Source organism: Rhinolophus ferrumequinum, chromosome 8, assembly GCF_004115265.2.
Source record: "Rhinolophus ferrumequinum isolate MPI-CBG mRhiFer1 chromosome 8, mRhiFer1_v1.p, whole genome shotgun sequence".
Classification (NCBI taxonomy): Eukaryota; Metazoa; Chordata; class Mammalia; order Chiroptera; family Rhinolophidae; genus Rhinolophus; species Rhinolophus ferrumequinum.
In genome coordinates this window covers 56,019,880-56,045,670 of record NC_046291.1, presented here as the reverse complement: position 1 = coordinate 56,045,670, position 25,791 = coordinate 56,019,880, and the positions used below count along the sequence as shown (strand labels likewise).

Here is a 25,791-nt window from a genome sequence, read left to right as displayed (position 1 = left end):
ATACTTCAACTAACTGAACTATGCCAAGACAATGCATAAAGGACTTCTATTATGTGTAAGCTTTAGTTTTCAAAGTGACAGTTTCTATCTGATCTATCTGGAAAATCTCGGGGAAGCATTAGGGAGTGGGGAAGGCATAGGAACAGATAGCTATTGAATGTATTACAACTTGAATTTTGTGCCATGGCACCATGCTCTGGAAATTTTGCACACATTATCTTACATAAATCTCACCACAGTCTTAGGAAATGAGTTATTATCTCTCTGAGTTCAAAAGTAACTTTGCCCTACATTACACAATGAGTCATAAGCTGAGAAAAAACTGCAAAGTCTCTGTTGTTTCCACTGTACCACTTTTGTGGGATAAAGTATAATTCAATCTTTTATGGGCATTTTCTTCTTGCCAGTGTACAGCTCAACTACTTTTCACTGAATTACCACATCTGGAGCTATTTCATATTTTTGCTTATATTCACTTTTATACACTGTTATTAAAAAGCTGCTTTCTAAAAAGAAACACAGGCTTTTATGCAGACATAAAAATAGGCTAATAGCAATGACAGGGGATGACTGTGAAAGGGGAAGAAAAGTAAGTGATATTGCCAAATCTATATTAGGAGTTACAGTATTCATCAGAAAAGAACTTGAGCATGTCATACAGTGAAATAGCATGTGATAGAAGATACAATATGGTGCTATGACTGATTCCATTTACAATACGTTGTGTTGATATGTCCTATTTCCTTGGGTAATGCACTAAGGATGAAAGGAGAAAGGAAGCCTTCGAAAGTGTATTGAATAATCACCTGAGTCAGAATGGATTTTGATTATACCACCAGCACAATGACTCCACGAGGATAATGAAACACTAGACTCTGAATACATGTCGTGCCATTCGCCAGCTATTGACATCGGACAAATAGGTATTAATTATTTCAACAGGATGGAATTTCCAAGGATTATTCCATGGATTCCAGGGACAGTAGGAAAGGGACCTAGGCCAAGTGCACTTATTTGTGAATTGCTGTTTTTATAATTATAGCACAATAAAGCTTCACATTTTCATTGGTAATCTGAGACACAAGTAATGAAAAGAAAAAGAAAAATATACCAAATAAGGTCTCTCCATATGGAAGGATTCAGCAATAATATCAAGAGTATATTTAAATGCATAATTATGGAACATTCACCTACTCAGAAGCTAGATAAAAAGAATACTGATTTAATCACTATGCTTAAAGTTGAGCACAATTCAGGCATTGGAATAGAAGCAGCTAGGCATTCTTATAAGAACTGAACAAAGTATTTAAATTATTTTTAATTTGTAAAAGCTCTACTTATTTATTTTTCTATCTATAGTGCACAATAGTGGAATGTACAATTTTTTGGAAACAATTATTGTCAAGCACGCAGCTGACATGTTAAAAATGTAATATAAGGACACCATGGGGAGATGAAAGTAACATAAGGAGGTCTTTTTAAAATCATTCATAATTTTTACTCTTTTTAAGACTTTTCTTTTTCTCAATTACAAAAAAATAGTTTTATTTTGACCAAAATATTTAAACTCAAGAATCTCACTGTTTTTTTAAAGCGTGGATCTAAGACAGTGAGGAATTATTCACCAAAACATTGCAGAAACAGACATAGCGAGTAGACTGTCCTTCATCTTCACTAGTCAATGATATCCTTAGCTTGGACATTTTCCTTCACTGCACTGCATCTTCAATGAGTAATGAATATTCTGGGTATGCTGCTCTTTTCAGGGTGCTATTTGGAAATAATTGTTCTCTTGTGGAAAAACTGATTTACTCCTTACTATGTACAAGGCTTTTATAGGTAATATTGTTCCTGTTTTACAGTTGAAATTTAGGGAGGTGAAAAAGCTTGGGTCATCCGGAACCCATCTATTAAAATAAGCCATTTGGCTGCACATTATAGATCACTCTACATTGTAGAATAACAATATGTACCCACTGCCAGAATTACTGATGACACGAGCTAGCTATCTATATAAAACACACAACTCTTTTTTCTTTTAAATTGTATTCATATGCAACAAAGTTAATTGTAACGTGAGTTTGGAGATGGATTACGTGACCAAAGACATTTTCATTTAAACACCTTATTTTGTATATTTTTATGAATTACAAACACTGACGAACAAGCAGTCTTTGTTGCCAAGAATTCCACCTTTCCTTATAAAAAGTTATGGATATTTTTACCTTCTTAACTAAAACCATATCATCTTAAGGCAAAGTAATAAAATACTTGGCTAGAGAATGGAAGTTACTCTACCTGATTGAAGTTTTATGGTATATATTTTTTAATATCTAAATTATTTGGCTCTAAAAGTTTCTATTATACAAAACAGAGAAGCGTTGTATCTTGATTTCAAGAACAAACCAATATTTGAAAGGACACAGGGCAGCCCCTGATTTTTCTTTCTTCTCTTTAGAGGGCAGAATATACGAGCAGAGAGCCCTATGTTCTGCCATTGATTATCAAGGTCATCACCGATGACACTCCATCCCACAGTCCACAGATGCCTGTTGTTTTTCTTTGGTAGCTGGTGTAGGAGACAAAGGGCATATGTTGGTTTCTTTAACCCACCCAACACAAATGAATGTTATGTACATTTCTGTTCCACATAAACAGACACCACTAGCCTGATTGGAGGAGACCAAGAAGAATGTGTAGTAAAGTTTCATCCTAGGAAAGGACGCATCAAACCTATTTGCTGGTCACTTGCACAGTAGTTTTATATTCAGTCTAAATCTTTTGAAAACTATCAGGTTACACCTACATTTAATTACTTTGCCCATTCAAGAGAAAAGGGGGAAAATACCCCCAACACATCCAATCACTTTTTCTTTTAACGTTGTTTCGTGGTTCAGAATGTAAACCTTTTTTTTTTTTTTTTTTTTGGCTCAGTTGACTTATGAAGTCATTCAGGAATCCAAGTGGGGTAAAGAGGAGTAATAATGCTGAGTTCTGGTTAAAGTCACAAAGCTCATTAATTTTTTTTATGACTTGTCTCTGAAAAAAAATGGAGACAATGTGTGGTACTGTGAAAAAGACACGTCTTAGGTTATCAGTAAAAAGCTGCCTTTAAAGCTCATTTTGAAAACATATGGCTTAAATAAAATAACATGAAGAGAAAATGTAAAGAAAACTCAAGGTCTACACCTCATTCACAGAACTTTGAAGCTGACTGTGATTTTTGGAATACTGTAATCCAGTCTACCACTACGTGAAATACGTGAGGATTAGTGAAGCTGTGGGGTTTGCTAATTGGGCCATATAACCTGTCAATAGCATTGCTGGAACTAGACGCCACATGTCGAGTGGCTTGAATATGGATGGTATGGGAGTTAGAAAGAGTTATGAAGTAAGGAAGGGTGGGCATTTCTATACTGAAGTTCTGAGTGACCCTTATCTTAAGTCCTTTCCCAGACAGTGCCAATGGCTAAGCCTTCTAGGAGTGGGAGGGAAATTGAGTTTAAATACAATGAAAATTGGTCTGTCCTGGGAACATGCTTTTCCACTACAATTTTTGAGTATTGAACCATGGACCATGATCTGAATCACCTGAGTTACTTCTTAAAGATGGATATTCTAGGGCCTCATACACTCCTATTGAATCAATCTCTGGGAGATGGCCCAGAGAATTGACATTTTTAATAAGCTCTGTGGTGATTTATGTGGACAAAGGCTTGAGAAAGCACTTGTGAAGAAACCCCGAATTAAAGTGAAATTATGTTCCCCTCCTTGCAGAGGATCTCAATATATACTTTTCTTTTTCTTTTTTTGATACTGAGGAGAGTGTGGCTATATTAAATTAATATTAAGACAGTAGCTTTGGTAATTAGGAAGCTGTATTTTAAAATTTGAAAATATAAGAAATAGAATTAATCTGTAATACTGTAGATAGTAATAGCTGATTATTTTTCAAATTGTGTTCAAATGAAGGTAATCCTTTGATTTCAATATAGGAGTTGTCTTTTATTATGCATAGAATTTTTATTTGGTTTTAATAATCCAAGACCATCTCAAGGATGTATTAAGCTCTCTGTATCATTTGAACAAAAGGATTATTTTTTAATTAAACAAAGTGAAATGATAGTGAGTTTGATGATTAAATTGATTTTTGAAAAAAATCTGTCATTATGCATGTTTCTTTGTAGTGTTTTCAATAATGCTATAAATGTTTTTAAAGCTTCATGCATTTACACCTTATTTGCTTCCAAGATAGTTAATGGAAAATCATGAGTGCTATAATTTTAACGTAATGGAGGAATTATATTAACTAAAGAGGTATTTTGGATACTCTGAATGGTATATTTAGTTTTGTTTTTCTTTGCAGTTGTCAAAAAGGAATGCAAAAAAAAATTACATCCTAACATTCAAAGTGGTTTTTTGTTTTTTAGATTTTTATTTAGTTCTTTAATTATTTAGAGAGATTTTAATAGTGGCCTGAAAACAAGGGTTTTATCTTCCAGTAGGCTTGGGAAATGTGGCTATTAAATCTCTTTCTTGGAGACTCACAGTACACATTACCAAATCAAAGTCTTGAAGACATCCTACAGTTAAAAATAAACCTGTTCAATTTTTGAATCTTAGTTCAATTGTTTAACAAATTTACTTTCTACAGGCATAGACGTTTTTACTTTTTATACATAATAACATCCTCCACAATAATTTTCTTTTAAAACTATTTTAGAAACTGTAAAGTTGCATAATTCTCTTTCGGGTGAAAAGAAGTGTTCCATTTCTTCAAGAAATACATTTCTTTCGGGTATCACACTGTAAGAGCAATTTACCATGGGGGAAAAGGGGATCTTCACAGTCCCCTTTAAACAACACAGCATATAGGACCTTAACAGAAAACACAGAAAAATTCTTTATATACTCATTCCTTGTATCTGCTCTCACTGAATGTCTCTGCATTTACACTGAAGTGTAATTCTATACCAGTAATGGGGAAATCGCATGTCATTTAGATGTGCAGTCATGTAACCTGACACAAGACTGGAGCTCAGAGCACCTAAGGAGAGGATTTCCCTTAACTCTCTCTATTAAATATCACTCTGACAGCCAGACGTTTGATAGGCCAGGAGAGAGCAAATGGAAGGTATTATCCTCCTTGGGCGTTCGTGTTGCTGATAGAAGGGCAACAAGCAGACAAAGGCAGGATTGGTACTTAGTTAGGAATGAAGAAAATCTCACGAGGATCTTAACCAGTCCACCTCACACAGAGGTGTGCTGCAAAGTTTCCTCTAGAAGCACACAGTCTCTGATCAGGTACCAGGACAAAGATTCAGTTAAAACCCCAAGTTCCAAACTATTGAACAAGATTTTTTATCCTGGACTTTTCAAAGGTCAAGAGTAACTAGCAGTTCTAATTAAGCATAAGAATTCCAGTACTTCTCCCATGACACTTCTGAATTTAAGGTAGTCTTTGCAATACTGCAAAGCATGAGTAAACCAAACCATATAACCCCAAACAACTGAAAGTAATTGACCTGCTAATTGAGTAATTCAGACACTTAAAATTTTACAAATAAAGAAAAAATAAAAAGAAAATAAAATAGAAAGAAACAAATAAAATGATATCATAACCTAGTTGTGTCAGAACCATAAATAACAAGAAAGAAATCATACTGATGCAACTTGGAAAAAGTGTGGAATCTAACTCTTGACCATGATCTCATTATGTTATTATAAGTCTTATAAGTCAATAATGAACATAAAAAATAAAAATAAAAGAAATAAGAGAAATATTTAATTTGGACAGCCAACATAATAAACCAAACTGTAAATAATAATAATAATAATAATAATAATAATAATAATAAATATATATGCAATTATTAGAAACAAAAGGAAAAACAGAATAATTAAAACGAAGCTCATTCATTTACATTAAGTATAGGCAATAAGTATAATGTTCTTTCTTTAAGTGTCTGCTTGCTAGTAAGTTCCTTCACTTTAAAAACATTCCATGAAAATACGCAAATGCTATATCTTCAGAAATATTTCTAAATGATTAACTTTGCTATGTCTATTCAAATTTTTAATTACAGAGCATAAATTCTTTTTTTATTTTTAAGTTTTTGACATATTCAACTTTATGGAAGACCCTTCCAGAAAACATTTTTCAGACTTGGAAGATCTCCTTTCTTAGTTTATTAAGGATTAACTATCCCAGTACATTAAACTTGCCACAAACTATAAGCATGTAAAATGAAACAAGACTTTCTCTTTATAGTCATGTCTCACCAACCAATCAGGAGTTGAGATACATGAATATTTAAGTAAAGCCTGTGAATCTGCCTGAATATCTGGTATGTATCTACCTATTTAGGTCACAACTTTCACTTTGCAGAGTGCTTCTATCTGGGTTGGATCTTTTGTTGTTAATACCGTCCTTGATGTGATGATCATCTGGTAGGTAGCATAGCTCTGTTTATAGCAAGTATATTTATACGTTTCAATCTTACGGTCACAGCCTTGAGGCCAAAGGAGCCCTTCTGTGACTTTTGAACAGACCTAGTTGGTTGGTGAATGATGCTGGTGTGCAGATGCCTTAGGTTAGAGGGAAAGAATATTGCTAGTTGCCTGTTAATTAGAAATAATGAGGGAAAGGAAATTAAATCCTGCTGCCTCTTTGCCCTGATTCAAAGAGACATTGATGAATTGAAGCTTCTAAAATTTCCCTCTCAGATTATCTCAAGTCCTTAATTATGCTTATTCAAGTTCCTGCTCCCAAGAATTTCTTTCACATTTGCAATTTCTGCTATGTCCAAAGCTGATCTATGAGTCAAAAGATGTGCTGAGATAAGACAGGTGGGAGGTGAGAAGAAGAGCTTTTCCTAGTCTGCAAAAACACAGATTTATCCTGAAAGTAAATTCAGAAAAAAAAGAAAGGAAGGAAGGAAGGGAGGGAGGGAGGGAGGGAGGGAGAGAGGGAGGGAGAAGAAAAAAAAAGAAAAAGATTTTTAAACTAAGAAAATACAATATTCATGTTTTCCATAAATACACTTTGGGTGTCACTTGATTATCTCAGGAAACTGCTTTTGGTTTCCATTAAGTGAATTAAAACATAAAAGATATAAACTTTTAAAAACTATTTAGAATATTATTGAATTTTGTTTGACACCAGAGATGACAGCAAATGTGATTAATTGCCACTCGTAATTGCAGTTTCATTCCAGTGGTTATTACTTGTCAGTATCAATTAATAGCTCAACCAAAACCTCATTCATTCTAGAATATTAAAGAATGATGGCTTGTGGGAATTATGCTAAACTAGCACTTTCAATTAGATTTTGAATTTTATAGGGTACTGAATAATAGTTTATGAGTTTATAATAGTAAGTACCAGTGAGTTATTGTTGAATTGTAATTACTATAATTATGTGTGTTTATCTGGAGAATTGTAATTCGTATTATCTTCATGTTTAAAAATAGACTATTGTACTTAATTTTTCACTTAATGTATAGTTTCTGACGTTCATTGTATAAGGGAATGGGCTTCAAAAATAATCAGTTCCAATAATCTGGCAGAAATGTAATGATCATGACTGTTAGCTTATCTGGGGGTGGGAGAAAGATGGAAGGGAAACAACCTGACACGGTGCAGTTCAAGAGACGAAGCTTCTGTACATTCAGTGAGTGATCTGAACTCAATGTTTGAGTTTTCTTCTGTGGTATAAATAATTGGCCACATGAGTTTGTAAAAATAAGGATATATAAAAGAGTAGCAAAATGAATGCAGTACAAATTCTAGTTGAAAGGATTGAACCTTAAATTTCTTTTTACTTCCTGAATCTTTTTGAATTTGCTTACAAAATTATTTTTTCACAGAATTCAAGTTCCCATCAATCCTTAGAATATTAGAGAAAGCATATAAATTTCAACTTTGATGCCATGAGATATAAGCTTTGTTTATTTTTATGAGCTTAAATATAAGCTTGTTAAGTAATACTGTATAAAGCAAACAAGTTACAAGGGCATTTAGCATTTAAATAATATTCTTAAAAAGTAGATTACAGAGAGTTCAGCAATCCAGTCCTGAATTTAAAATTCAAAACTGAAATCTAATAAAATTGTTAATCTGGAATATTCCGAGTAGATTGAATCCAACTAAATGTAGCTCCAATTCCTTTTTTCTTAACATAACTGAGCCAATAGCATTCAACTGAAAAGAAAAGAAAAATTAGGGACCATGTGATCATATGAATTGAATGCTGAAAGAAGGTCTGGTTATTTGGGAAACATAAAGATTTCCCCAGTTCATTCAGTTGATGTGGTAATTGTACATTGATATGATTGAAAGAGAAATGAATAGACTAAGTCACAGGCTTCAATTTCACTTTATGTAGATTGGTGACTTCATCAACTTGATTTATTGAATTAATTGCTCAAATTATTTCAAAGTGTTGTGTATTGAGCTCAAATTATGTTATATTTTGTTTTATGTTATTGTTTCTTCATTAATGAGTTAAGTACCTTTATTGGTGTCGATTTAATGCAAGAAATGTGCAGAGCATAAAATTAGATTACAAATGAATTTCAAGCAGGATGACACCATATGGAAGAACAGGAATGTTATCTCTCTTGTTCTAGATAAATTTCTTCCACAAATGTTGCTGGAGATTCCATTAACCATTCTGGCAACACTGATGCCTCCTGTTGAACTCTCTTTCACTATGGGCTGTTAAACAGTGTCTGCCCTAGCAACCTATGCTATGGATTGATTTTTGAAACCCAAGTGCACAATTTATGACATAGTGCTTCTTGAATTAGATGTCCTGTGCTCTATTCTCACCCTCTCTCTACTTACTTGTTCTGTAACTTACAGAAGGTAACTTTACTTCTTCTCTTTGACTTGGTTTTCTCATTTGTAAAATGGGAATGACAGTATCTCACAGCCCTGTTTTAAGGATTAAATGTACAGGTAAACACGTAGAAGAGCACCTGCACATAGTAAGACTAAAATAAAGTTGTCATTGTTATTATTACCTTTGTTCTTTTTATACCAAGGACTGGATTAGCAAATGCTGAGTCTACAATCTTGGCTTAAGCCTGGATATGGACTCTCTCAGAACACTGATAATACTTTTGTTAATTTCAGCCAATCAATTTGCTTTAGGTCCCTGATGCTGTTTTAAGCTATGTAAGATCTACAAATATGACAGGTTTCCCTTTATGTCTTCATACAAGTCATTCATAATAATGTTCAGGAAGCCATGGCTGAGTACAGAGCTGTCTGGCACATCAACAGGGGTCTCCTTGCCAGGGTGAAACTGATCCACTAATTTCATACTCTTTATACAATGATTCAACCAGCTTTGTATCTGCTTAACTAGATTATCATTCTGTTCACACAGCTTCTGAAATACATTTTCATAAAACGAACAATGACTTGCTCCAAATCACCTGAAAGTTTAATAAAGCAATCTGTAGGCATACTCAATTATCTCACTCATTGCAGAATACCTATAGAGAGCTCTATCCCCACGTACAAAGAACAAAGGAACATGCACCAATGGAATAGTCATTATTATCATTATTATAACTTGACTGTCATGGCTTTCCAAATGTTTTAAAAACAGGAATTCACATTTTTAATTTCTAGGGTATATATGAAATAAAGCAGTATATCTCTTTGTTTTGTAGTTGCCCCTTGAAACATATATAGTTAATCGCTAAATAATCTTATACCCCATAAGTGACAATCCCCTTGCTGCTCATGTATGATGGTACCTATCTTTAAACTCCACATATACAGTTTGTAAGGAAAAATTGCTGGAGAACACATCAACGAAAATCCTACCTCTCATTCTATTATCGAATATTATTCTAGGTTTCCAGGAGCACCAGGCTTAATGTACACAGGGACTTTCCCTATGTCCTCGTCTTTTCTCTCCTGTTTTCCTCCTCTCCTCAGACATTAAGCATTCTTCTCTTGAACAGGCAACTACTTGGTCGTATAGACAGCTTGCGAAACTGATGGCGCTTTGGTGTCAGTGAATATGAAATCTTAATAACTCCAAAGGCAATTATAAAATCTCTCCCTCTGTCTTTTTATAATATATGATACTTTCACCACCTTCTGCACCCTACTCACCCCACCACAATATTTAACAAACGGCCTGGTACTAGAAGAACTTGTATCATGGGAAGATGGTTAAATTAAAACCAAGAGACTAAAATTCAAATACTGGTAATAACAGTATCTCAATTACATTGAAAACGTTCCTTCTTTGTGTCTTGGGATATTCATTTATAAAACGGAAAGATGAGACTATATTAATAATGATATACTGAGGGGGGCCCGAGTTTTCCACCCCAAAATATGCCTTTCAGGATACTGACTATTTTAAACTGGTTACTTTTAAGAAACTGAAGACTTTACATCGCTAAAGGAATTCAGACAGAATAGCCTGCTTCAGGAAGGGAATCTTAGCATATTCGCTTCATCATACTCACCTCAGTATATATGAATTATGTGTGGCAGACAGGGAGGAGTCAAGCAGGTCTGTCTGTTAGATCCCTATCTATGTCCCACTGTTTCTGGGTGGCCCTGCAAGAATTTGTTTACCACGTTTGCTCTTTCTCATCTACCAGTGAATTGCATACTTTCCATTTGAATTTCTAGACCCCTTTCTCCCTCTCCTGAGTCCAGAATGATGTATAAGCTGCAACTGCTCAATGAGTCCTCAGGTCTCATATTTTTATGGAACCCCCATATGTACCTACATAATAAATTTGGTCATTTTTTTCTGTTAATCTGTTTCATGGTAATTTGGCTATTAGTCCAGCCAGACTAATTTAGAAAAGTGGGAGGAAAATTATTTTTTCCACCCCTACAACATCAATCAATTTTTAAAAAGCAACTTTACTTTTATTGTGATCATCAGCATCTGTACAAAGTGACAGAACAATTGGAGCAATAAGGCATTGCTTTCATTTAATCAATGAATGTGCATTAATTGATCAGTTAATCTGTGCTTCATGCTGCCTTTCTTTTCCTGACTCACCTGAACCTCTTTGAGCTAAATCACATTTCTGATTTGTATATAACATTTTTTTTTCATATGGAATATGGCTTCAGGAATTACAAACATTGAAATTAATTTTCTGCAGGTCCTAAAATGTTTTGAAAGAAATATCAAGCAGCATGCTTGATAAGTTTACTTCATTCAAGTGCATTCTTAATCAGTAAAATTAACTTAGAGTCCCTGTAGTACTTTACTGAAAAATGTTAAGAGAAGTCAAGTAAGGTGTTCCCTTGTGGACAATAACAAAAATCTGCTCCTATTGCCCTATGAGACACTTACCTTTTCAAATTGTCCTTTGAAAATAAATATATAAAAACCCTGATACCCGTTATTCTTATGTTGCTCTTTCTGATGGAGTCAGAAAGTTCTTGTAGAGTTCTTTTGTTTCTTTTAACTCTCGAGTCTCTCTTCTTCCATCTGTATCATTTCAAGATTTCTATCTTTGATATCACTAATTCTTTCCTTCATCTGGTCAGCTCTATTTCCTAAGCTGGCTGTTTCATTCTTCATTTCTTTTATTGAGTTCTTCATTTCCAGAATTTCTATTTGATTCTCTTTTTTAATTTCAATCTTTTTGGTAAAATATTCATTTTGTTCATTGATTTCGTTTCTGAGTTCATTATTTTTGAGTTCTCAGCATTATATTGGCATGTGAGCAATCACTCTTGTATGGCACAGCATTGAGTTGTAGAAGGGGCCATTCAGATATTACCTGGCTTAGCTCCCTGGCAAGAAGAACATACCCAAATTATCTCAATGGAGTAAGAAGGAAAATTGCCCAATTATAGATGTGAAAACTCGATTAAGGAAAAGTTCAAGTCTATCCAAGGACAAATCAAAATGCAATGCTATCAATGGATTGTATTCACACTCTGAGTTCCCCAGACCCATGTTCGCTCCATTAGCATTACTTCTCTGATGAGAAACTGAATTTTAAAGTGCCACTGGAATGATGAATCAGGCCAGGATTTTCTTTCTTTGCATCAATATCTTCAGACAAAAATCTTGTTGCAGTTATTCAGGGGAGAAAAAAACTCACCTTTGAAAATCAAGCACAGATATCTTCAGCTTCTGTAATAAGTATATTTTCTCCAGAGAACAGAGCAACTGAAACCAGATGTTCTAATAAGAGCTCTCTTAAAATCATAACAGGTGTCCTGATAGAGGTGAAGAAACAAAAATAGCCTGAGTCGGGAGGTGCATATGCTCATGAGCTTTAACATAGTCCTTTTTTCTCATTTCAACATATTTCAGGGAAATCCCAGAAATTGAAAGTTAGCGATGCTATGGAAGTTAACAAGTAGTGAGAGTTGGCGAGACACTTGGAGGGTAGATATGCTCCTTTTTACCTGCAAAACTCTGACATTCGAACATTCCAGGATGGAATGTGTATAGTAGGAAACCTAATAATATAGTGGAAAGCATTTCCTTTCAGCAGAGAGGAACATACAAAGGAAACAGATGGTGATAAGTTTGTGGTAACAGGGCAAAGCACTAAATAGCCTTTGACAGTTTGCCCCCAGATAGAATGGCAGTGGAGGGGCTTAAATCATTTGTTTGTACATTGCTCATTGACTTTCTTTGCCTACTAATAAGTCTTCAGAGAATGAATTTAGTTTGCAGCCTGACTTTGCCTTTCTCTGTTAATGTCACTTGCCCTATGCTGAATTTGTTTAACCTATGGCCCCAATTTTGGTTTCAGGACCCTCTTTTCAATCCTTTCCTCTCTTAAAATGTAATTTTATAGAAAGTAACTATTGTCCTCACCTATTCTCTTTTTAAATTTTGCATAATTACCAGGAAAACCTGGAGAAAGAAATGGTTCTCAGCCTTAACTTTACAGCGAAAGAGGTTGGGGAATTTTTTTCCCCCTTTAAATGTTGATGCTCCGTCTCCCCCCCTGAAAATTAAAACTCTAGAAATATCTAGATTTCTCTCTAGCCTGAGCAGTCTGGACATAGGTATATCCTCAATGGATACTGATGCTTAGTATGAGTTGATAACCTCTCGGTTAGAGCCCCGAAGAAGAGCAAGTATTTTACACAGGCTATACTAGTTGGCCATTTGATGCACTGCAGAGAAAAGAAGAAATTTAGCTGAATTGGAAGCTATTCATTCTTCCCTGATGCTATAATACTCTGGGCTATTTTATCATATTGCTTATTGTATTTTATCATAATTGTGGCTTTCTCTCTCTTCTGCTCATAGAGGGCAGAAATTAGATTTTAATATCTGTGTCTTTCAAGTTCCTAGCCTTTCATAATACATTGTGGAAAACCAACTCTTGGAGGGCAGGGAATAGTGGGTTTTCTTTGTTTTGTTTGCCTTTTAATTTAATTGTTTGTGTTACTCAAAAAAGCTTCATTTTTTTTTATTTAGCTTTCTGACTCTGTGCTTGTGCCTTCCACACGTTCACAGTGATTTTCTGCTCCTCAGTAAGAAAAGCACGCTGGGTCCTGTCACGGACACATTTAGCACATGGGGACCCACCATAGGCCCTACTGACATGTTGTTTTGTTTAGACATGCAGCCTCATTTTAGATCTTTTGGTCTCACAGCACGAACTCCACGAAGTTGGCCTGCACACATACCACGTGCGGGTTTTATTGCTTTTCCAACCTTCTAGGTGTAAAGGTAAACAATTCTATTACCAAGGGTTCGGGGCAGTCTGGGATCATTAGAGGCTGTGTTATAGGACAGCCTCCACTCTATGGACCATTCTGAATGCCTGTAGACACCTTCCCCGGAAGAGCTTTTTTTTAATATGTATTTTTTCTTTCAAGTTTCCAGCCTTTATATAAGTTATTGATAGTAAGTGATTGAAAAACAGCAGAGTTCAATATTTTTTTAACTGAATTTAAGCTGTTGCAAATGGCAAATTAGATCAGTGCTTCACACATTTCAGGCATTCTTGCATCTTCTTTACAATTTTGGGAAACACAGTGTTGAATAAAGTAAAGATATTTTGATGTAGTTCAGTATTGTATTGCGTCTTCTGCAGCCAGATAAGTCCTGTGGTGAGCCACAACTGGGATCATGAAAGGATAACTTTGAAAACATGTTTCTGCTTTTATTAGGTTAAGGAGGACACTAAATCTGTTTAGATGATGGAATTGGAACACAAATGCTTTTAGAAACGTATTTTGCTGTTGTTCCTCTACAATAAAGCCTGCTCTTTAGAACAAAAGTAGCCTATTAATCCAACAGTCTCCTTCTCCTGACTTCTCTTATCTAAGTGGGCATTTACTGCTCCATTCTTCCTTCCTCCCCTCGCTGTTACCTTGCAGTGATGGGGCAGGATGAGGGAGGAGGCTGCAAAGGACTAACGAGGGATGTCTGTAGAGACGCTGATATGTGTTCACTACTATAGTGTCTGTCATTATATATCTGATTTAAAAATTTGGGGTAGGGAATCAGAATGACTTCTTACATCTTTTATTATAACTGGTCCTCTCTTTTTCCATTCACTCCACTCTAGACTCAATATAAGAAATACTATATTCTATTTATCCCAAAACATTTCATCCGAATAAGCTCTTAAAATTATTCAATAATATTCCAATTTGATTCATCTTTAAGGCTTCCATCCCTATAGAGTAAAGGATCACTAGTTCTCAATCAATAGCATTAATTGAATGTCAGCATCATAATAAGATTTTTAAAAATGTCCCTGTTCAAGACACGCCTACATTTACCTACAGAAAACTATGTGTTAAATAAGTAATGTCAAAACAACATATTATGTGCTATAGTAGATGTACATACAAAATGTTTAAGGGCATTATGCCTTAGAAATGCTGGAATACATTGCTAATAATCATTAGAATCATACTTCTCTGAGTGCTCTATTATTAATTTAGTCAAAAATTTATAAGTGTTCCCTTATTCTTCCTCTGAGATTTTTAATCCACTAGAAAATACATTTGCCTTGAATACAACTGTAATAGACTAAGTACCTCTGCTGGATTGTCTGTTGTTTTAAAATATTTCTTATGCAGATACATTTAGATATCATTAGATCTCATAGTTCTTATGAACTAAGTGTTTTCTGATTCCAGCCCTGCCAAGCCTCCAGTGCCATTCTTGCAATTACATCAAGTGAGAAATCATGAATCACAAAGTAATGGCAAAGAACTGTATTGCAAGACCAACATAATGTCCATTAAATCAGAACATTAATTTCAGGAACACAGAGGATTTTGAAAAACCATAAAGGGGTTTGCAAATTGTTTGAGGAGCCGCACTCCAAATATGTCCAGAAGGCAGCTACCGTTCCTATTTATGTATTTGTCTGCTGGGAGTCACGTGGACACAGCAAATTAGAGTGCCCAGAAATGATTTCTGAGGTCTGCATGATGTTTGTGTTTGTTAATAACCATCAGATTTGATGTGCTCTCTCCTCTGTACATGTGTGTCATGGTGATACAGCAGAGCTCCCTCTCTGCCACAGGTTATCAGCAGCTTGCAGGGTGACAGTAGTAAGATAGAGGATAGTTCTTCTCCAGTGCACTGATTTAAAAGTGAAAGGAAAACCAAGTCCAGGTTTTTTGGTCCATCTTCCAGATTATAGAAACTGACTATCTCCTTAGTGATTAAAACAGTAGCTGTTAACATCTGAGAGCTGGTAGACCACCGTAATTATCTTGAAATCTGGCTAAGTTCCTCTACTTTTAGCCAACATGGGGATTTCATTCTCTCCAAACTCACCCCAAAGCAAAATATTTTCAAATGGTCCTGAAAAGTGAGTATTGTTGCCTGCTACGGGTTTACAGACTTGGTATGCTATTGTTTTAGCAGTAGCTGTAGGTGTGATGGTGCAGTGAGCTGTGTGGTTAATACTGCAGTTGCATCATATATTTACACACTGTATCCTCAGATGTGCCAGAAAAATATGTGTCATTATTCTGTAAAATAGCTCTTATCTCTTTCACTAACCTCTCCACACTAAGTAGATAATAGAAAGTAGAAACATGCTGAAGTTAGTCCAAACATAGCCTGAGCGAATGATTTAGTTTCTCTAGATTTAACTGTTTCTTTTCAAAACTTATTTCATTTCAACATTTTTTCTTTTTCTTATTTTGATCCTTCGGGGCCCCCAGTGATCCTTGGGTTTGTGCCATCAGAAGTCTACCAAAAAATGACCCATCCAGGCCCATCTCTGGGCTTTCTAATGGGACATGCTGCTGAGTAGAGAGAATGGTACCTCCATGGTCTCACTTCTCATTTCTAGATCAAGGCCTGGGGATCCACAGCTAGCTCCCTCTCATATTCATGTTGAGCCTTTGCCATGCTCTCCAAGGTGGCCCATTGGCTCTTAATCAGCATTCCTGCCATGTGGGCACTGACAGAGCCGTGAGGCTGATGTACACTCTATGCCCGGCCATCCTTCCCCACCTAGTGACTTGTCTGTGAAATCTCCCTGTTGGAAAGAGTTTACCCCACACTATATTCTTTTCCGAAGGCACCTCTGCTCTCATTGTTGCCTTAAATTTCTGTAACACACCTGCAGCTTCAACTGAAGAAGGAAGGGCTCAGGAGCCTGATACTCTGCCACGTTCATCACTGTGTTTCCCACTCTCCCCCCACCCCCATCCCGTAAGTGGCAAGGGGCAGGCTTTTCTTTTATTTCCCTGTGTCATTTCCTCCTTCTACCATATGACTGCAAGCTTCACGATGTAGTTGCAAAAGGAGCATCTTCCCCACATTGAGGGAGAAATTCTATGATCTGTCAATTTCATGATTAGACCTTCTTACCCATATGTAAAGCAGTTTAAGAAATGCAGTCCCTCTCTCCTCCTTCCTTTTCCTACCTCGCCCCACTCTCTCCTTTGCGTGGCAGGTCATTTTGTTGTTGCTGTTAAACGCATCAAATACCTGCCCCTTCTCTGGGTTGTTAGGTATCTGAGGGAATGTTTCTGAAAGGATAAATTACAATGCACTAGTATATGTTTACAAATATTACATCTCAACTTTCAGCATTCATCTTAATATACCAACGCCTCACACTACTGGGCATTTCTCCGGTTAGTGTGAACATCACCTGGGATGTTTAAATATTTTAACTTGATATCAGTATACTTGATAAACTGTGTTTGGTATTATAGGGGAGGAAAAACTTCCCCACTATCCCACTCCTTTCTCCTATTGAGGCTTTGGAAATTAGACTGATAAAAAATAGATTAACAAGAGAAAACAGAGTCTTATTAACATGTGTAATATGTACACACGTGGAAGAACTCAGTGATGAATAATAACTCAAAGGGATGGTTAGAACTTGGAGTTTATATAACCTCTGGACAAAGAACAATACTTCTTTAGAGAAGTGACAAGACAAAGGAAAAGAGGTGTAGGCTCTTAAGGATGGTAGGCTGTAGAAAGATAAATATATAGGGAAAATGGAAGATAAGGGTTGTTTTAATAAGGTTTGGTATGTAGATTTCTCTCCCTGCTGTCTCTGGGGTGATAAGAGTCTAGAGTTGTCTCCAATGATTAATAGTCACTCTTCCCATCCTGGTAGAGAGAGGGATGACAGAAAAGTGTGTGTATATATGAGTGTGTGTGTATGTGTCTGTGTCGTCTTTTCAATTGCCTTTAACTCAAAATAATCCTCATGTCAGGGTGTCATATTTTGGGGTGGCGTACTCTGAACTTCTTCACTCCCCCCGGTTGAAATTTTAAGAAACATCATATATTAAAACTCATTGTTGGTAGCTTGGGAGACAGACCTGAGTTAGAAGTTATGAGATAAGAGACCTGTAAAGGAGAAAAACAGATTGGAACAAGCAGAAAAGAACAAATGTAAGCAAATTGCTCCATATCTTCCTGCATCAGTCTCTCCTTCGTCCTGTGTGTAGTTCAGTCCAGATAAACAGTGTTTGTCATTTCTGGAGGCAGTGGTACCATTGGGAATAGGACAGCTACTTAAGTTAGGCCTCTATGGGGTGTGAGCATTCGGACATTTAATGAGGGGCATTTCTGTGTAAACAAAAGAAAAACAAACTTTAATAGAACAAATTATAAAACAGTTTTGAGCAGTTAGTCAGATTTCTAGATGTTGGGCTTCAAACATCCTTCAATGGTGGAATGAGAACAAGTAGTGGCCTTTGAGAACAAAATGTCCTATTTTGTGGTGTGAATGTCTCTGGTGATGGCATATACATCAGTGTCACAGGCATGGTTATTTTTCAGAGTAGCGTATGGGAGCTTCCAGCTTCATTTTCTAGGGCTTTTTCAGATAGTTGTAATTCTCAGTGATGCAGGTCAGGGACGTGAGAGAAAAACTGGAAACCTTAATTACTGACAAAATGTATAAAACTATAAGATCTAGTTTACAAAGAGATGAAAATAGCTCAAAAGTAATGAACATACAAAAGGGTGGGTTATAATTGTTCACTGAAACAGAATTACTTGCTACCATCACCCCCAATTCTGTCAAAGATAACCAAAGTGAGGCTAATTCGTTTACAAATAAGTCTAGTCTCATTAAATTATTTGGCCTGATTATTTACATGAGGGCAGCCAGAATGGTGATTGACCATATAGGCTCTTTTCTTTTTTTTTTTTCCTAGGTGTGCTTCACTGGAATTTTTAATGAAGAATCTCAGGCTAGACTTTTAAAAGCCTCTCAGGCCTGGGAAGTCAAACCATGAACTTCCCCTTAGACTTTTCCTTCAATACCTACAGATTTGGTAAATTGCTCTCTTGCTGAGGCCTCTGAAATATTTTAAGATTCCTCAGCCTGACAGGGAGTGACCTTTCTGACCCACCTATAAGTCTGGGAACCCTGAAAACAACATCAGTTTTTTCAAGCAGACTTGTGAGCATTGGCTCTATAAAGTCAATTCACTTCCTTAAATCTGTCTGGTCATATCTGATTTTGTGCACATCACTCTCAAATATGACATTCCTATCAAAGCCTTGGTAATATAACCAATATTTTCACTTGTGTCCTATTGCAAGGAGAAGAGATTCTTATTGAATTTATGCAAATAACTATATCACCATGAAAATAAGGATAGTCAATAAGAGTTTTCCAAATTCTGTAGGGATTAGGTGGGGAGAAAAATAAATGTTTCATTTTTGTTTATAAAAGTATAATCTACCAGTTTGCTATAAGCCATATAGATAGCTTCAGAAAACAAAGAGAGAAAAGGGTTCCTTAAATCTGGAAAACAAAAACATTAAAGAACCAGTAATGGTTCAAACAAAAAGTCATAAAAAGTATAATCCTCCTCATCTGTTCATTTGGTCTCATGTAATTAATTTTCGTTCTGCTCTACGTTGGATTAGCAGTTTTATGAATCCATCAGTTTTTCCATTAGAGTTCTGGAAAGTCTTAACCAGTCCAACGGCATGATCATAAAAGTTACCAGAAATCTATATTCCAGAGTACTTGTCAGTGATTTTTTCATCAGTCTCTTTGAAGACAAACACTTTTGGACTATATATAACTGATTGCAAATGCTGTCAGAGAAAAATCAAAGTAAAACAGTAACAGTCTGTAAGTCACAAAAGACTTAAAACGGTCATGGTTAAAGATCTGGTGAGAGTTCATTATAATACAATTGACAAAGAAATTTAGTTATTTCTGTGACACAACATTTTAAGATAATACCTAGCATTATGACTGATAACATTGTATCAGGACATATGGACAGTAGGCACATTGACAAATTTCTAGGAATTTCATAAGATTTTTGAAATACTTTTATCAACAACATATACTCATACAAATATAACCTAAGGAAGGTTAGGCATCACTATTTTTCCTGCTTTCAGATCTCTGTGTTCAGTATTTCCACTTTATTTTTTTAATTTTTCAATTAAAGTTGACATACAATATTATATGATACTTTACATCCCCCTGACAATTTTGTAACTACCAATTTGTACTTCTTAATCCCTTCACCTTTTTCACCCAGTCCCCCAATACCCCTTCCATCTGGCAACCATCAAAATGTTCTGTGTCTGAGTTTGTTTCTGTTTTTTTTGTGTGTTCATTTATTTTTAAACATGACTTCTTATTTGATAATGCTTACCATGTAATTTAATATATCAAATAAAGCTAATCAGTTTAATGTCTTTTTTACAAGGTGAAAGAACAAATTCTTTGAGGTTTTTCCAATGGCTCTTAGGGAAATCTTAAAGTCAGTTTGAGGTCAAAAAGACTTCATTTTGAGTTTGATTTTGTCAAAATTTAGAATTAGAAGCTTGTCAAAAATCACTAATCACTATGAGAAAATACCTGTAACTACTGTTATCTATTTAACAAAAATAACAATAAAAGAGTTAAAATGCTAATATAGTAACATACTTGAAAAGAAAACCAACAAACAAACAAAAAAACTTTAGCTCTTTCAATATTTAGCACACTTGATTTTCTTGAGTAATTAATCAAACACCCTACCCGATAAAGACAACATGAAATATAGGAAATTATTCTGATAAGACACATAATTTGTTTTTCTAGGTAGATTATTCAACAGGTAAAGAAAAAAATAAATTGTATTTCTGGTAGATGGAACAACTTAGCTGTTCAATGAGGGCTAAAGCTTTTTGCCAGTATTTATTGAGAAGACTTTTAAGATTTCATTTGCCCTACTATGTAATCTTATGAAGACTGTGGACTAAAATTTGGACTAAGTGCCCTTTAGAAATACCAAGTAAGAGTTTTATTTTATTCCCCTCCCCACCAAACCTCTTTTGTCTTTTTTTATTTTTTTCTTCAATTTCAGGTAGTTTTAAGTGTTTGCTTTAGCCAGGAATTGTCTCCTTGAAAGTTTACGTTTTAAGGACATGGCAAAATTTATCTATCAAAGGGACAGAGAAAGGATCTGGGGTTTTTTCTGAGTTGAGAGGCATATTTCCTTGTTATCCCAAATCTAGGGCAATTGCTATTGAAGTTTTTATTTTCCTTAAGTGTAGACAGTCCAATGAATCCTTTGTGGTGGGGAATTGAAAATACATTCGTAAAAGGCTTTGTATGGGAAGGCCTGAAACTTTTGGGACCTGGTCATAGACTAAGGGACAGTAAACCCAGGATTGCTGTGTGTTCCAAGGAACTTTGCTAAAGCTATTTCCTGGCTGTCAGTATTTACGTAAGTCTCACAATGGCCTGAGTGTTTTTTTTTGCAATTCTTAACTTCTGTTATAAATCTGATCTCCACTTCCTAATCTTTTTAAGGGCCAGGAAAGGGGCTCTCCTGTTTCTTTTCTCTCTCTCTCTCTCTCTTTCTTCTTTTAATTTGATCTACCCATAAGAACCAATAGGACATTTGTTTAGGATGAGAGCTCTCTAAAAATCATTTTAAATATTTTCCAAATCAAAAATCCATTGTCAGCACTTCAGGGGGTAGGCTCTCCAAAGATATACCCATTCCAAATGTGGCACAAACCAAGATGCCTTTTTATGGGAAAACCCATAGACAACATTCTAGGCTTAAAGTCAATTTTTACCATGGACACAAGAGGTTTCCTGGAGTGGATGCAGATCATGTAGCCCTCACTATCCTAAAAGGTCACTTCCAAAGTCAGCAAAAGAAAGCAAAGACCTTCACTGTCACAGGCAAGAAGGAAACTCAGTCTCCCACAAAAATGAGCCGCCTTCAATCACAGACCTGCTGATCTATGATAACAGGTAGGTGATACAGGATAAGATTTTCCCAGCACTGACAAGGCAATGAAGGGAATGATGACCTTCATTCCTTTATGAAGGTCATCATTCATTCCCTTATGAGCTGCGGACCCTTATTCAGACAAATCCCCTTATCATGGCACAATGAGTAAGGATGTGTCTTAGGTTCCCAGCCGGATGGATGGTCACCTGCAGATGCAGGCCCCATAACCTGTGTCTCCCAGCAAGCAGAAAAAACAGCTTATGCTTTCTCTGGATCTAAGACAAGCTCCCAAGACCCAAAACAAGACGGAAAAATAATCTCATCCATTTTTCTTAAACTCGTGACTTCCAGCAAAGTTTGTTTAAACAGACCGGTCTAGGGAGAACTGCAAACCCACCAGTCTGTGAGGCCAGCTCAAATAACAGGCTTATAGGATTTATGTCTGTGTTTTACCCTTTCATTCTCCCCCTCTTGACAGATGAGACAAAAGACAGAGACAAAGGGAAATTGTGGAGAGAGAAACAGATCAATAACAAATAGCAAAAACTACACCCAAAGAAGTAGTTCACACAAATGTTTTCTCTTGTTAATCTAAATTTGGATTTAGATTAACATTCCACCCTTCCTTGACCGGACCCTGTAGACAGAAATCTGGGAGGCTGATTTTGGTAAGAATTCTTGCTTTTTGCTAACTTTGTCAGTTGTCCCAAGATTTAGCTGTAGCCTGCAGAGTAAGTGGGATGTCCCAGGTGTATCCCACCGGAATCACCAACACTGTAAGGAAAGAAAAAGTTCTTCTACCCTCTTAGGTTCAGAGGCTGGGCCTTCAAAATAAACTGACAAAAAACAGATAAACAAGAGAAAACAATTATAGTTCATTAACACGTGTGTTATACATACAGGTGGGAAACTCAGTGATGAGTTCTCAAATGGGTGGTTAGAATTTATATATGAACGAAGAACAATACATTTTTAGAGAAGTGACAAGAGAGAGGAAAAGGGGTTTCAGCTCTTAGGGGTGGTAAACTGACAAAATTAATGGAAGATAAGAGCTAATTAGTAAAGTTTGTTATGCAGATTTTTCTGGTTCTGTCTTTAGGATGATAAGTGTCTAAAGTTGTCCCTGGTGGTTAAGAATCACCTTGCTCTCCTGGTGGAGACAGAGAGGGCAGAGAGTTTTTTCTTGTGTCTGTTTCTTTTTAATTACCTTTAATGCAAAATAATCCTTTTGTCAGAGTGGCGTATTTTGGAGGGGTATACTCAGAACTCAATATACATATTGATCGTGTATATTAGGTTTGTAAGATTATAATGAGCCACTTTAAATATCCACAGCAGTAATTTTTAATTTTTTTAATGTCATAGCGTTTTCATGAATCTGATAAAAAATTATGGATTTTCCGCCCCCTCCCAATATTTTTCCACTCACAAAATTCTACTTTAATTTCAGAAACAAAACACAGATTATGAGTTCAGCAACCAGTCATTACAGAATAGCTTATATCAAAACAATTATTGCTCTAAAACGGCTATAATAAAATAATAATACTAACAAAATAAACAGCTGTCTGAGGGCATTGGAGAGCAATCAAGACAGCCAGGGACAGGATACTACATAAGATCTCACGGGGAAGGGAAATACCTTCCGGTAAACTTGGAATTTGTTTTTTCACTTTTCATTCCAAGATCCTTGTCATTCTTTAAGTGTCATGGGCTGAGAGGCTGAGCAGAATGTGGTAACCTGGAGCTTTAAGCAGTTTCATAAGGCTAAAGAGATGAAAATTAGGATTAAGAGTAACAGTAATGCCAAGATCTACAGCACCAAGATTTCCTGGGGAAGGAAACACAGAGACAAGGGCCCTTTTCCGCCAGAGGCATTTGCTAATAACTGTGATCAAAGGCTAAGTAATGCTCTTAGTAGTGTCACGGTTCTAAGCAAACCGAGTTGGAATTCAAGTTCAAGGCCCATATTCAGGATAGACATAAAATTCATGTCCAAAATATCGAGGTAGGCCCTACAAATCAAGTAAACAAAAACAGAAAACCTCTTTAAACATTGGGCAACGCATTTGACCAGGCACTTCACAAAAGAGGCTATCCAAATAGTTAATAATCAGAAGGGAAGATGTTCATCTCATTACCTCATCGGTCACTGAAAAATTGCATATGAAGTTCAAATTCGATGTAGCTACACACCCACCAGAATAGCTAAATTTTTTTTTTTTTAATGACAATTTTAAGCACATGGAACAAGTTGAACACCTATACACTACTGGTGGGATATAAGTAGGAAAACTCTTTTGCCAAATTTATCAAGACTGAACATTCATTCTATATGACCCGATATATCATACCTAATAGCAATGAGTAGCTCCCAAAGACAGATATAAGTTTGTAATAACTTATTCATAACATTGAAAAGTTAGAAATAACTCAAATATCCAACTATAGTAGAGTAGATAAATACATTTTCATATATTTATACTACAGAAAAATATGCATAGTACATAAATAAAAATAATATGAATGCTTCTCTTGAACATAGTGTTCATGTTAAGCAGACACAAAAGAATGTGCACTACATGTATATATGTATGTATGTATGTATGTATGTATGTATGAACTCAAAAACAGACAAAACTGAGGAGAGGTCAAAATAGTAATGACACGTGGAAGGAGTAACTGCTGAAACAGCATAGGCAAGGATCTGGGTTATGGCCTGTTTCTTCAAGTGGGCGCATCTACTTGTACTCACTAATGAAGCTGTGTACTTTTCATTTGTGCATTTTGCTCGATGTACATTATTATTATTTTTTTTATTTTCCTTTTTTAACAAAATCTCTTTTATTAACAAAATCCCTTAATCCTTCCTTACTCAGAACAAAGAGCCCAGAGTTTGAAGTTACAAGCAAATCAATATGTCACTTGGAACAAGAGTCAGAATATTGATAACCAGTTTGAACATGAGTTAAGAAATATGGGGGTTCATTATACTATTTTTCTATGTGTGTGTATGTTTGAAATTTTTCATAAGATTTTTTTTTTTTTTTTTTTTTTTTTTTTAGGAAGGGAGCTACAAGCATCTGCCAATTCAGTAACAAAACAAAACAAAACAAAAATCGATTTATATTATAAATGGATTTCCATAGGGGAGGAGAAAGAATAGTCAGAAAAAAATAATATATAATACTGGATGATAAAATTTGGTTTGCTTCAGCTACAAATTTTAGTTAAACATCTTGTACTTCTACTTTCTTTCTTGCAAACTAAATCCTATTTCTGTTTCTAGGGCTTATTCTAACTCCATCCTCTCTAAGAAGCCGTAATTATTACTCTTGCCTCTGAACACCAATTGCTCAAATATTATTTATCACTTAATTAATCCTCATTATATGCTGTGCTACCCAAGTTGTTCTATTTTTATGCATGTTATTTTTCTTTGAAATATTTTATTGCATGCCTGGGAACCTTGTCATATCTGGAAAATGTTAAAAAGAATCAATTTGTTTTTATGTATAAGTTATCGATCTTACATTTTCATTTTATTGATTATTTATTTATTGAATACTTATTTGTCAGCACCTTTTAAAAAATGGCTTGTTCTTCTTAGGTGTCACATATTAAATATGCTCATTAACTTATTTAGTCCTTGGAAAACCCATATGAATTTGCTGTGATTATCCTTATTTTATGAATCAGATAACTGAGTCACAGAGAGTAGGTTACAGGATGTCAGACAGTAAGTGTAGGAGCTCCAGACCTAAATTCTGAAATCCACCTAATGGTGCTTTTTAATTGTTTATTGGGCACCGCATAGTGCTGTAGGAAAAGAAGCCCTTCCAAGGTGCTTCAAGAATCTAAAGCATTTTCTTTTGAGTGTTGACTTTTTCTTAATTAAAGCAGAATTTTCTTTACTTCAGAAGCCATGGGACATAAAGTCTGTTCTCATTGAAACTGAATTTGTACTTCCTTCACATGACTATTTGAATTACGAGTATGTCATTAAAATTTAGGCCTAACTTTCTGCAAGTTATATTAAACTTTTCACCACTAATTCTATTTGTAAATTCTTCAGCCTGGTACTTAAATATATTTATGTTAGCTTA

The 25,791-nt window shown here is 35.4% G+C and overlaps 1 protein-coding gene and 1 pseudogene across 5 annotated transcripts in view; one reads left to right on the top strand and one right to left on the bottom strand.

Annotated features, from left to right (window-relative positions):
* B3GALT1 (beta-1,3-galactosyltransferase 1) overlaps nucleotides 1-25,791 on the top strand; it is a 513,038-nt gene that overhangs the window by 238,589 nt on the left and 248,658 nt on the right. The gene's annotated exons all lie outside the window — the stretch shown is intronic.
* On the bottom strand, nucleotides 13,441-17,085 carry LOC117025557 (60S ribosomal protein L34-like; annotated as a pseudogene).